Genomic DNA, 13,312 nt, shown 5'->3' with positions numbered 1-13,312 from the left:
TGTCCATTGACCCAACAATGGATCGGTGAAAAACAGATTAAACGTGGAAGTAGAAAGCATGTCTTCCAAACCGCAATACTGATGAGAATAGGACATGCTGAGTTTTGTGGATCAGATACATGGATTGGTTTTTAAAATGGATGTGTGTATGGATCAATGAACTCTACGGGTCAGTGTGCTGTTAGTGTATAAAACAGTCAGCACACAGACATGTACAAGAGATGTGTGAATGTAGCCTTACGCTAAGCGCACATGGGAGAAGTTGTCAAGACTGGTGTTTCATGCGCCAGTCTTAAACCTATCACTACTGGAGTAAGGTGTGCCAAATTTAGTAAGAGGTGGATGCCTCCTAATTTGAGCCACCTTCTGGGCTGGTTGTGCACAAGAAAATGAAGTCTATGCCAGGCATGAGCTGACATAAATTTCAGCTACATTGTATGATATGTTATCATGCTGCAGTAGGCCATTTAAGTAAGCCCTATCCACTTTTTAGAAAAATTCTTTATTCTGCTGTGGAAATGTTGCAAACTTTACAGCTGATTTCCCCATGCAATACATTACAAATGAAGAAATCCACATTAACTCATTACAGACTTGTGATGCATGTCATAATGGGGAAGGTGTTCCCTACAGATGATGAATATGAAAGCAGGTTGTTTGGATGCAACAGCGCAGACAATGAGGAGACAGTGGTACTGAACCAACACTAGTTATTTGACTAACACAGAAAGAAAATCTATTTATAAGTGTATATATATATAGATAGATACATATATATACACTACCGTTTGGGGTCATTTAGAAATTTCATTATTTTTTAAAGAAAAGCTAATTTTTTTTTCAATGAAGCTAACATTAAATGAATCCCTTGCACAAGTATGTTAGCCCAGCTGAAAACGGTTTGGCTGACTTGACAAGCTATAAAATTGACCTTCCTTTTGAGCTAGTTGAGAATCTGGAGCATTACATTTGTTTGTTCTATGAAACTCTCAAAATGCCCAGAAAAAGACAACTTTCATGTGAAACTCGACAGTCTATTCTTGTTCTTAGAAATGAAGGCTATTCCATGCGAGAAATTGCAAAGAAACTGAAGATTTCCTACAATGGTGTGTACTACTCCCTTCAGAGGAGAGCACAAACAGGCTCTAACCAGAGTAGAAAGAGAAGTGGGAGGCCCCACTGCACAACTGAGCAACAAGACAAGTACATTAGAGTCTCTAGTTTGAGAAATCGACGCCTCACAGCTCCTCAACTGGCAGCTTCATTAAATAGTACAAGCAAAACGCCAGTGTCAACGTCTACAGTGAAGAGGCGACTCCGGGATGCTGACCTTCAGGTCAAAGTGGCAAAGAAAAAGCCATATCTGAGACTGGCTAATAAATTGAAAAGATTAATATGGGCAAAAGAACACAGTCATTGGACAGAGGAAGATTGGAAAAAAGTTTTATGGACAGACGAATCAAAGTTTGTGAACATTTGTGAGACGCAGAACAACTGAAAAGATGCTGGAAGAGTGCCTGACGCCATCTGTCAAGCATGGTGGAGGTAATGTGATGGTCTGGGGTTGCTTTGCTGCTGGTAAAGTGGGAGATTTGTACAAGGTAAATGGCATTTTGAAAAAGGAAGGCTATCACTCCATTTTGCAACGCCATGCCATACCCTGTGGACAGCGCTTGATTGGAACCAATTTCATCCTACAACAGAACAATGACCCAAAGCACACCTCCAAATTATGCATGAACTATTTAAGGAAGAAGCAGGCAGCTGGTATTCTATCTGTAATGGAGTGGCCAGAGCAGTCACCAGATCTCAACCCCATTGAGCTGTTGTGGGAGCAGCTTGACCGTATGGTATGCAAAAAGTGCTCATCAAGCCAATACAACTTATGGGAGAGGCTTCAGGAAGCATGGGATGAAATTTCTCAAGATTACCTCAGGAAATTAACAGCTAGAATGCCAAAGGTCTGCAATGCTGTAATTGCTGCAAAGGGAGCATTCTTTGACGAAAGCAAAGTTTTAAGGAGAAAATTATTTCTAACCTTGTCAATGTCTGGACTACATTTTCTAATCATTTTGCGACTCATTTGATAAATAAAAGTATGAGTTTTCATGGAAAACACAAAATTGTCTGGGTGACCCCAAACTTTTGAACGATAGTGTGTATATATATATACAGTACAGACCAAAAGTTTGGACACACCTTCTCATTTAAAGATTTTTCTGTATTTTCATGACTTTGAAAATTGTACATTCACACTGAAGGCATCAAAGCTATGAATTAACACATGTGGAATTATATACTTAACAAAAAAGTGTGAAACAACTGAAAATATGTCTTATATTCTAGGTTCTTCAAAGTAGCCACCTTTTGCTTTGATGACTGCTTTGCACACTCTTGGCATTCTCTTGATGAGCTTCAAGAGGTAGTCACCAGAAATGGTCTTCCAACAATCTTGAAGGAGTTCCCAGAGATGCTTAGCACTTTTTGGCCATTTTGCCTTCACTCTGCGGTCCAGCTCACCCCAAACCATCTCGATTGGGTTCAGGTCTGGTGACTGTGGAGGCCAGGTAATTTGGCGTAGCACCCCATCACTCTCCTTCATGGTCAAATAGCCCTTACACAGCCTGGAGGTGTGTTTGGGGTTATTGTCCTGTTGAAAAATAAATGATGGTCCAACTAAACGCAAACCGGATGGAAAATCATGCCGCTGCAAGATGCTGTGGTAGCCATGCTGGTTCAGTATGCCTTCAATTTTGAATAAATCCCCAACAGTGTCACCAGCAAAGCACCCCCACACCATCACACCTCCTCCTCCATGCTTCACGGTGGGAACCAGGCATGTAGAGTCCATTCATTCACCTATTCTGCGTCTCACAAAGACATGGTGGTTGGAACCAAAGATCTCAAATTTGGACTCATCAGACCAAAGCACAGATTTCCACTGGTCTAATGTCCATTCCTTGTGTTCTTTAGCCCAAACAAGTCTCTTCTGCTTGTTACCTGTCCTTAGCAGTGGTTTCCTAGCAGCTATTTTACCATGAAGGCCTGCTGCACAAAGTCTCCTCTTAACAGTTGTTGTAGAGATGTGTCTGCTGCTAGAACTCTGTGTGGCATTGACCTGGTCTCTAATCTGAGCTGCTGTTAACCTGCAATTTCTGAGGCTGGTGACTCGGATAAACTTATCCTCAGAAGCAGAGGTGACTCTTGGTCTTCCTTTCCTGGGGCGGTCCTCATGTGAGCCAGTTTCTTTGTAGCGCTTGATGGTTTTTGCAACTGCAATTGGGGACACATTCAAAGTTTGCCCAATTTTTCGCACTGACTGACCTTCATTTCTTAAAGTAATGATGGCCACTCGTTTTTCTTTACTTAGCTGCTTTTTTCTTGCCATAATACAAATTCTAACAGCCTATTCAGTAGGACTATCAGCTGTGTATCCACCTGACTTCTGCACAACACAACTGATGGTCCCAACCCCATTTATAAGGTAAGAAATCCCACTTATTAAACCTGACAGGGCACACCTGTGAAGTGAAAACCATTTCCGGTGACTACCTCTTGAAGCTCATCAAGAGAATGCCAAGAGTGTGCAAAGCAGTCATCAAAGCAAAAGGTGGCTACTTTGAAGAACCTAGAATATAAGACATATTTTCAGTTGTTTCACACTTTTTTGTTAAGTATATAATTCCACATGTGTTAATTCATAGTTTTGATGCCTTCAGTGTGAATGTACAATTTTCAAAGTCATGAAAATACAGAAAAATCTTTAAATGAGAAGGTGTGTCCAAACTTTTGGTCTGTACTGTATATATATATATATATATATATATATATGTATATATACTCATGTATAAAAGTAAGCACTATATTGCAGGTAACAGTAACTGGGCCACTACAGTATATTATGACGTTTTCAGAACACAGTGATGCAACTTAATACGATATCTATTCAACGTCCTATTTATGTACATGGGTCCTTTTTCTCTATCAGTTAAATGACAGCTGATGAATAATGCTTAGCCTTTATACCTCAGCTTAACGGGCGCCACTCTCAGTACTAGGCCCATCCCTGTCTGTAGTCTCGTTACACTGGCCCTAGTGGTGGTATTTTCCGCTAGGCTGCAAGTCCTAAATAATAGAGTCACTGAGTATACAGTGCGTATGTCGCACTAGCCGTCTCGGTTCCCAGAAGCATAGCCTCAGCCCATACCTTGTACCGCATGTCTACACACCGGAATGGTCCTCTGCTACAGCCGAATCGTCTCCCGAGCCTGGTTCAGATCTGGTCACGGTCTTCTACTGGCACGGGGTGCAAATCTTCTATTGGTGCTGCTTAGGGGTCTTCTACTGGCACGGGGTACGAATCTTCCTCATAGCTCAGGCCTTCTCCGGCATCTGATCACTCTCGGACCCTTCTGTGGTGATGGTGACGAAAGCCCATCTAGCGGCCACACGACCTGTCCTGGTACAGGTTCTGATGCCAACTCCCTGTCTTCTCGGCCTGCTCAGGCCTTTTATAATTAGTCACTGCCCACACAGGTGTCACCTGACCCAGTGTCGTCTTCAATCTCTTCCTGTGGGAACATAGGTTCCCACTATTAGGTTCCTACTACGGAATTCTTTACTTTTTTTACTTTCACTTTCGCCTTTGACCAGCAGATGACGGCGTTTGCTTGTAGTTACTCAACTAGGCATCAACTATACTCATCATCTCTCTTGTCCACTTCCTTACAAATAGGTACAGTGCCTGTCAAAAGTTTGGACACACCTGTTTATGAAATGGTTTTCTCCAGCATTCAATAAGACCATTATTTGTGTTGCAACAAAACAATGACCCAAAATCTCTCTCTATGTTTTGTAATGGCTACGTGACTAAGAAGGAGAGGGATGGAGTGCTGTGGCAGATGACATAGCCACCCCAATTACCCATCCTCATTGAGATGGTTTGGGATGAGTTGGACTGCAGAGTGAAGGCAAAGTAGTGCTCAGCACACCCGGGAACTCCTTTGAGACTGTTGGAAAGCCATTATTGTTGACGACCTGATGTAGCTGCTTGAGCGAATACAAAGAGGAATCTAAGGTTTAACACATATTCTGGTTTGTTTCAAATGTGTTTCTTTACTCATTCTTTTTATATGTGTTCCTTAATGGCATTTCTGCTTTCTGTCTGAATCTGCAATGTGCACATTACATTAAGAACTAGAATACCATTGTATGAACAGGTGTGACCTTACTTACAGTGAATGGTTCTATCAATGATTTCTTTCTGAATTTTGCAGATTTAGACATACAGTACAGACCAAAAGTTTGGACACACCTTCTCATTTAAAGATTTTTCTGTATTTTCATGACTATGAAAATTGTACATTCACACTGAAGGCATCAAAACTATGAATTAACACATGTGGAATTATATACTTAACAAAAAAGTGTGAAACAACTGAAAATATGTCTTATATTCTAGGTTCTTCAAAGTAGCCAGCTTTTGCTTTGATGACTGCTTTGCACACTCTTGGCATTCTCTTGATGAGCTTCAAGAGGTAGTCACCGGAAATGGTCTTCCAACAATCTTGAAGGAGTTCCCAGAGATGCTTAGCACTTGTTGGCCCTTTTGCCTTCACTCTGCGGTCCAGCTCACCCCAAACCATCTCGATTGGGTTCAGGTCTGGTGACTGTAGAGGCCAGGTCATCTGGCATAGCACCCCATCACTCTCCTTCTTGGTCAAATAGCCCTTACACAGCCTGGAGGTGTGTTTGGGGTCATTGTCCTGTTGAAAAATAAATGATGGTCCAACTAAACGCAAACCGGATGGAATAGCATGCCGCTGCAAGATGCTGTGGTAGCCATGCTGGTTCAGTATGCCTTCAATTTTGAATAAATCCCCAACAGTGTCACCAGCAAAGCACCCCCACACCATCACACCTCCTCCTCCATGCTTCACGGTGGGAACCAGGCATGTAGAGTCCATCCGTTCACCTTTTCTGCGTCGCACAAAGACACGGTGGTTGGAGCCAAAGATCTCAAATTTGGACTCATAAGACCAAAGCACAGATTTCCACTGGTCTAATGTCCATTCCTTGTGTTCTTTAGCCCAAACAAGTCTCTTCTGCTTGTTGCCTGTCCTTAGCAGTGGTTTCCTAACAGCTATTTTACCATGAAGGCCTGCTGCACAAAGTCTCCTCTTAACAGTTGTTGAAGAGATGTGTCTGCTGCTAGAACTCTGTGTGGCATTGACCTGGTCTCTAATCTGAGCTGCTGTTAACCTGCGATTTCTGAGGCTGGTGACTCGGATAAACTTATCCTCAGAAGCAGAGGTGACTCTTGGTCTTCCTTTCCTGGGGCGGTCCTCATGTGAGCCAGTTTCTTTGTATCACTTGATGGTTCTTGCAACTGCACTTGGGGACACTTTCAAAGTTTTCCCAATTTTTCACACTGACTGACCTTCATTTCTTAAAGTAATGATGGCCACTCGTTTTTTCTTTACTTAGCTGCTTTTTTCTTGCCATAATACAAATTCTAACAGTCTATTCAGTAGGACTATCAGCTGTGTATCCACCTGACTTCTGCACAACACAACTGATGGTCCCCACCCCATTTATAAGGCAAGAAATCCCACTTATTAAATATGACAGGGCACACCTGTGAAGTGAAAACCATTTCCGGTGACTACCTCTAAAAGCTCATCAAGAGAATGCCAAGAGTGTACAAAGCAGTCATCAAAGCAAAAGGTGGCTACTTTGAAGAACCTAGAATATAAGACATATTTTCAGTTGTTTCACACTTTTTTTGTTAAGTATATAATTCCACATGTGTTAATTCATAGTTTTGATGCCTTCAGTTGGAATGTACAATTTTCAAATTCATGAAAATAGAGAAAATTCTTTAAATGAGAAGGTGTGTCCAAACTTTTGGTCTGTACTGTAAATCCTGATGCTAGTTCTTAGCATAGAGCACAAGATAAATGTGAACCTAGTCTTAAAAGCAATGAAAAAATCTTATTCATCCCAAAGTGGTACCAATAAAAACTTCAACCCATTCCTCAAAGAGCAAGCATCCACTCAGGTCCGTCATCTATCAACGAAAAATACGAAGATTCCATATTGCTGATAGCTAAAAGGAAAGTCGACATGGCTCCTCCCTCCAAAAAAACAGAAATTAAGCTAAATCTGCACTTATATGTCCAAATACCCGCATCCCTTCTGAGCCTCACTGAATGCCAAAACTGCAGTTAGCATTCACATGTATGGCATTACAATCATTTTGAATTTTACTGACACCTCTTCTGTTGCCTGGGATGCCCTGTGCTCTTTCTTCCCTACTTAGACTTTGCATGATGAAATGGACCTATTCACAATGAAGAAGTTATACCATTGATGAATGCCACTTGTTTTTCCTACTTATAGTTTAGTCAAAATAAACATATACTGGCTCCTCCGTTGATTTTATATAGGACTTCCTTTACTTATTAGCCCATCGGCAGTCTCTGTTTCCAAACTTTTTCTACAAATCACTGGCGTGCATATTTTCATACATGTTTGCACTATGTCAGCCGATCCACAATGACATAGATTTTTGGAGTACTAAGAAAACAGACTAATTAGCATGCAGACTGCAGACTGCCAGCAAGTATATGTAGAAGTAAGTTTGTCCTGTTGCAATAGGTCACCTAATTTATCAGTGACGGTACTTTCCAAAGAGACCTTTCCCCTGGGGACCTTCTGCAGCTGAAAAGCCGCTGCGGATTTTGTTGTCTAAATGTAATGGTCATTCTGCACATTTTACATTTCACACAGGACTCGAGCCATGTCTTTTAGTGATAGGGAGTAGTATGTGGCTTCAAGATGCTTTGTAGAACACATAATTATTCGATCAGCTGTGACTTAAATTTCAGGCCTTGATCATTTAACAGTCTCTCAGGACAGCCACACTGATGGATGACATGAGACCACAGTATTCGGTGGTGACCATCTGGTCTTTGGTAGGTATCACAATTGCAAGCTTGGAAAAATGGTCCATGCAGACTTTAGTATATTTGTAATTCGAGGTCACGTTTTTCATGATTTGGAAGTCCATAGTCAGCTGCTCTTGGCCCCTTTTCCCCATTTTTGGAGTCTAAGGCAAAGTTTTCTGTAGTGTACACTTGTGGACAACCCAGGTGATTGCTGACTAACCTGCTCTACTGCCATGCTCAACTGAGTGCTGTAGAAGTACCCTCTAACCAGAGTCTAAGATTTTGTGGAGCAGAAGGACCCTAATATCTTGTGTAGAATCTGGAGTTTTCTTTTCATCCAATTTGCTGACAACAAATGCCATACTTCCATATGTTCTTTCGATTCTATGACTCAGCACAAGGTCACCCTTAGCTAAATGCCCTGACTGCTAAACAATACTCCATCCCTTGGGATTCGTTTTTCTCTCATCATGGCGGTAGTCCAATTCCCTTCTTCTAATCATACGTATAGCTGTTGTATTTCAATATCTGCTCGCTGCTTTTCTTGCCACTCTGGGAACTTCTGTAGAAGGTTGTAGTTGGTGGAATTTCAACCTCTTCTTCTAATTTTCTGTACATATAGCTGTCTGTTTGTTGTAGTTGCAGCCAGTCTTATAGTGGAAGACATAGTAAAATCTTCCACAAACGTGACGTCCGAGGATCTTAGTCAACCAAGCTTTTTATCTGGTGTAGCACTTGCTCTTCAGACAATACTGTCTTGTCAACCACCATTTTGCCTAGGCTTCCTGGTCTCTTCATCAGCTGCCTGCAAAGAAATTCATTAAGCTTTTCATTGAAACTTTGAGTTTTAATTCTAATTTGGACCGATGTGCAAAGACTGTATTCACATGTTTCAGATGTTTTTGGAAACTTCTGGATATAATATAGGTGGGTCATGAAGGACTAATATTTCGTATCTCAAAAGGAAGTGTTCTATGAGTTACCGAAGGGTTCTTGGAACAGTGGCTAAATGAAAAACTTTCTATTGAATGCAAAAATAACATGTTGTGATGAATGAAACCATGTTACATGTGCATATCCCCTAAGCTCTGGAGGAATCAAAACAACTAAAGCCTGGAGGTGTGTTTGGGGTTATTGTCCTGTTGAAAAATAAATGATGGTCCAACTAAACGCAAACCGGATGGAAAATCATGCCGCTGCAAGATGCTGTGGTAGCCATGCTGGTTCATTATGCCTTCAATTTTGAATAAATCCCCAACAGTGTCACCAGCAAAGCACCCCCACACCATCACACCTCCTCCTCCATGCTTCACGGTGGGAACCAGGCATGTAGAGTCCATCCGTTCACCTATTCTGCGTCTCACAAAGACATGGTGGTTGGAACCAAAGATCTCAAATTTGGACTCATCAGACCAAAGCACAGATTTCCACTGGTCTAATGTCCATTCCTTGTGTTCTTTAGCCCAAACAATTCTCTTCTGCTTGTTACCTGTCCTTAGCAGTGGTTTCCTAGCAGCTATTTTACCATGAAGGCCTGCTGCACAAAGTCTCCTCTTAATAGTTGTTGTAGAGATGTGTCTGCTGCTAGAACTCTGTGTGGCATTGACCTGGTCTCTAATCTGAGCTGCTGTTAACCTGCGATTTCTGAGGCTGGTGACTCGGATAAACTTATCCTCAGAAGCAGAGGTGACTCTTGGTCTTCCTTTCCTGGGGCGGTCCTCATGTGAGCCAGTTTCTTTGTAGCGCTTGATGGTTTTTGCAACTGCACTTGGGGACACATTCAAAGTTTGCCCAATTTTTCGCACTGACTGACCTTCATTTCTTAAAGTAATGATGGCCACTCGTTTTTCTTTACTTAGCTGCTTTTTTCTTGCCATAATACAAATTCTAACAGTCTATTCAGTAGGACTATCAGCTGTGTATCCACCTGACTTCTGCACAACACAACTGATGGTCCCAACCCCATTTATAAGGCAAGAAATCCCACTTATTAAACCTGACAGGGCACACCTGTGAAGTGGAAACCATTTCCGGTGACTACCTCTTGAAGCTCATCAAGAGAATGCCAAGAGTGTGCAAAGCAGTCATCAAAGCAAAAGGTGGCTACTTTGAAGAACCTAGAATATAAGACATATTTTCAGTTGTTTCACACTTTTTTGTTAAGTATATAATTCCACATGTGTTAATTCATAGTTTTGATGCCTTCAGTGTGAATGTACAATTTTCAAAGTCATGAAAATACAGAAAAATCTTTAAATGAGAAGGTGTGTCCAAACTTTTGGTCTGTACTGTATATATATATATATATATATATATATATATGTATATATACTCATGTATAAAAGTAAGCACTATATTGCAGGTAACAGTACCTGGGCCACTACAGTATATTATGACATTTTCAGAACACAGTGATGCAATTTAATACGATATCTATTCAACGTCCTATTTATGTACATGGGTCCTTTTTCTCTATCAGTTAAATGACAGCTGATGAATAATGCTTAGCCTTTATACCTCAGCTTAACGGGCGCCACTCTCAGTACTAGGCCCATCCCTGTCTGTAGTCTCGTTACACTGGCCCTAGTGGTGGTATTTTCCGCTAGGCTGCAAGTCCTAAATAATAGAGTCACTGAGTATACAGTGCGTATGTCGCACTAGCCGTCTCGGTTCCCAGAAGCATAGCCTCAGCCCATACCTTGTACCGCATGTCTACACACCGGAATGGTCCTCTGCTACAGCCGAATCGTCTCCCGAGCCTGGTTCAGATCTGGTCACGGTCTTCTACTGGCACGGGGTACAAATCTTCTATTGGTGCTGCTTATGGGTCTTCTACTGGCACGGGGTACGAATCTTCCTCATAGCTCAGGCCTTCTCCGGCATCTGATCACTCTCGGACCCTTCTGTGGTGATGGTGACGAAAGCCCATCTAGCGGCCACACGACCTGTCCTGGTACAGGTTCTGATGCCAACTCCCTGTCTTCTCGGCCTGCTCAGGCCTTTTATAATTAGTCACTGCCCACACAGGTGTCACCTGACCCAGTGTCGTCTTCAATCTCTTCCTGTGGGAACATAGGTTCCCACTATTAGGTTCCTACTACGGAATTCTTTACTTTTTTTACTTTCACTTTCGCCTTTGACCAGCAGATGGCGGTGTTTGCTTGTAGTTACTCAACTAGGCATCAACTATACTCATCATCTCTCTTGTCCACTTCCTTACAAATAGGTACAGTACCTGTCAAAAGTTTGGACACACCTGTTTATGAAATGGTTTTCTCCAGCATTCAATAAGACCATTATTTGTGTTGCAACAAAACAATGACCCAAAATATCTCTCTATGTTTTGTAATGGCTACGTGACTAAGAAGGAGAGGGATGGAGTGCTGTGGCAGATGACATAGCCACCCCAATTACCCATCCTCATTGAGATGGTTTGGGATGAGTTGGACTGCAGAGTGAAGGCAAAGTAGTGCTCAGCACACCCGGGAACTCCTTTGAGACTGTTGGAAAGCCATTATTGTTGACAACCTGATGTAGCTGCTTGAGCGAATACAAAGAGGAATCTAAGGTTTAACACATATTCTGGTTTGTTTCAAATGAGTTTCTTTACTCATTCTTTTTATATGTGTTCCTTAATGGCATTTTTGCTTTCTGTCTGAATCTGCAATGTGCACATTACATTAAGAACTAGAATACCATTGTATGAACAGGTGTGACCTTACTTACAGTGAATGGTTCTATCAATGATTTCTTTCTAAATTTTGCAGATTTAGACATACAGTACAGACCAAAAGTTTGGACACACCTTCTCATTTAAAGATTTTTCTGTATTTTCATGACTATGAAAATTGTACTTTCACACTGAAGGCATCAAAACTATGAATTAACACATGTGGAATTATATACTTAACAAAAAAGTGTGAAACAACTGAAAATATGTCTTATATTCTAGGTTCTTCAAAGTAGCCAGCTTTTGCTTTGATGACTGCTTTGCACACTCTTGGCATTCTCTTGATGAGCTTCAAGAGGTAGTCACCGGAAATGGTCTTCCAACAATCTTGAAGGAGTTCCCAGAGATGCTTAGCACTTGTTGGCCCTTTTGCCTTCACTCTGCGGTCCAGCTCACCCCAAACCATCTCGATTGGGTTCAGGTCTGGTGACTGTAGAGGCCAGGTCATCTGGCATAGCACCCCATCACTCTCCTTCTTGGTCAAATAGCCCTTACACAGCCTGGAGGTGTGTTTGGGGTCATTGTCCTGTTGAAAAATAAATGATGGTCCAACTAAACGCAAACCGGATGGAATAGCATGCCGCTGCAAGATGCTGTGGTAGCCATGCTGGTTCAGTATGCCTTCAATTTTGAATAAATCCCCAACAGTGTCACCAGCAAAGCACCCCCACACCATCACACCTCCTCCTCCATGCTTCACGGTGGGAACCAGACATGTAGAGTCCTTCCGTTCACCTTTTCTGCGTCGCACAAAGACACGGTGGTTGGAGCCAAAGATCTCAAATTTGGACTCATCAGACCAAAGCACAGATTTCCACTGGTCTAATGTCCATTCCTTGTGTTCTTTAGCCCAAACAAGTCTCTTCTGCTTGTTGCCTGTCCTTAGCAGTGGTTTCCTAACAGCTATTTTAGCATGAAGGCCTGCTGCACAAAGTCTCCTCTTAACAGTTGTTGAAGAGATGTGTCTGCTGCTAGAACTCTGTGTGGCATTGACCTGGTCTCTAATCTGAGCTGCTGTTAACCTGCGATTTCTGAGGCTGGTGACTCGGATAAACTTATCCTCAGAAGCAGAGGTGACTCTTGGTCTTCCTTTCCTGGGGCGGTCCTCATGTGAGCCAGTTTCTTTGTATCGCTTGATGGTTCTTGCAACTGCAGTTGGGGACACTTTCAAAGTTTTCCCAATTTTTCACACTGACTGACCTTCATTTCTTAAAGCAATGATGGCCACTCATTTTTTCTTTACTTAGCTGCTTTTTTCTTGCCATAATACAAATTCTAACAGTCTATTCAGTAGGACTATCAGCTGTGTATCCACCTGACTTCTGCACAACACAACTGATGGTCCCAATCCCATTTATAAGGCAAGAAATCCCACTTATTAAATCTGACAGGGCACACCTGTGAAGTGAAAACTATTTCCGGTGACTACCTCTAAAAGCTCATCAAGAGAATGCCAAGAGTGTACAAAGCAGTCATCAAAGCAAAAGGTGGCTACTTTGAAGAACCTAGAATATAAGACATATTTTCAGTTGTTTCACACTTTTTTGTTAAGTATATAATACCACATGTGTTAATTCATAGTTTTGATGCCTTCAGTTGGAATGTACAATTTTCAAATTCATGAAAATAGAGA

General features: G+C 41.8%; 1 protein-coding gene across 1 annotated transcript in view; it reads left to right on the top strand.

Moving 5' to 3' along the window:
- The window catches only part of CDHR2 (cadherin related family member 2), a 436,943-nt gene that overhangs the window by 88,468 nt on the left and 335,163 nt on the right, over window positions 1-13,312 (top strand). The gene's annotated exons all lie outside the window — the stretch shown is intronic.

The sequence above is a fragment of the Phyllobates terribilis genome, unplaced genomic scaffold, assembly GCF_046119375.1.
Source record: "Phyllobates terribilis strain yellow unplaced genomic scaffold, ASM4611937v1 Scaffold_11__3_contigs__length_659146591, whole genome shotgun sequence".
Lineage (NCBI taxonomy): Eukaryota > Metazoa > Chordata > Amphibia > Anura > Dendrobatidae > Phyllobates > Phyllobates terribilis.
Note: the sequence above shows the minus strand (reverse complement) of the source record. Positions and strands in the feature narration are given on the sequence as shown.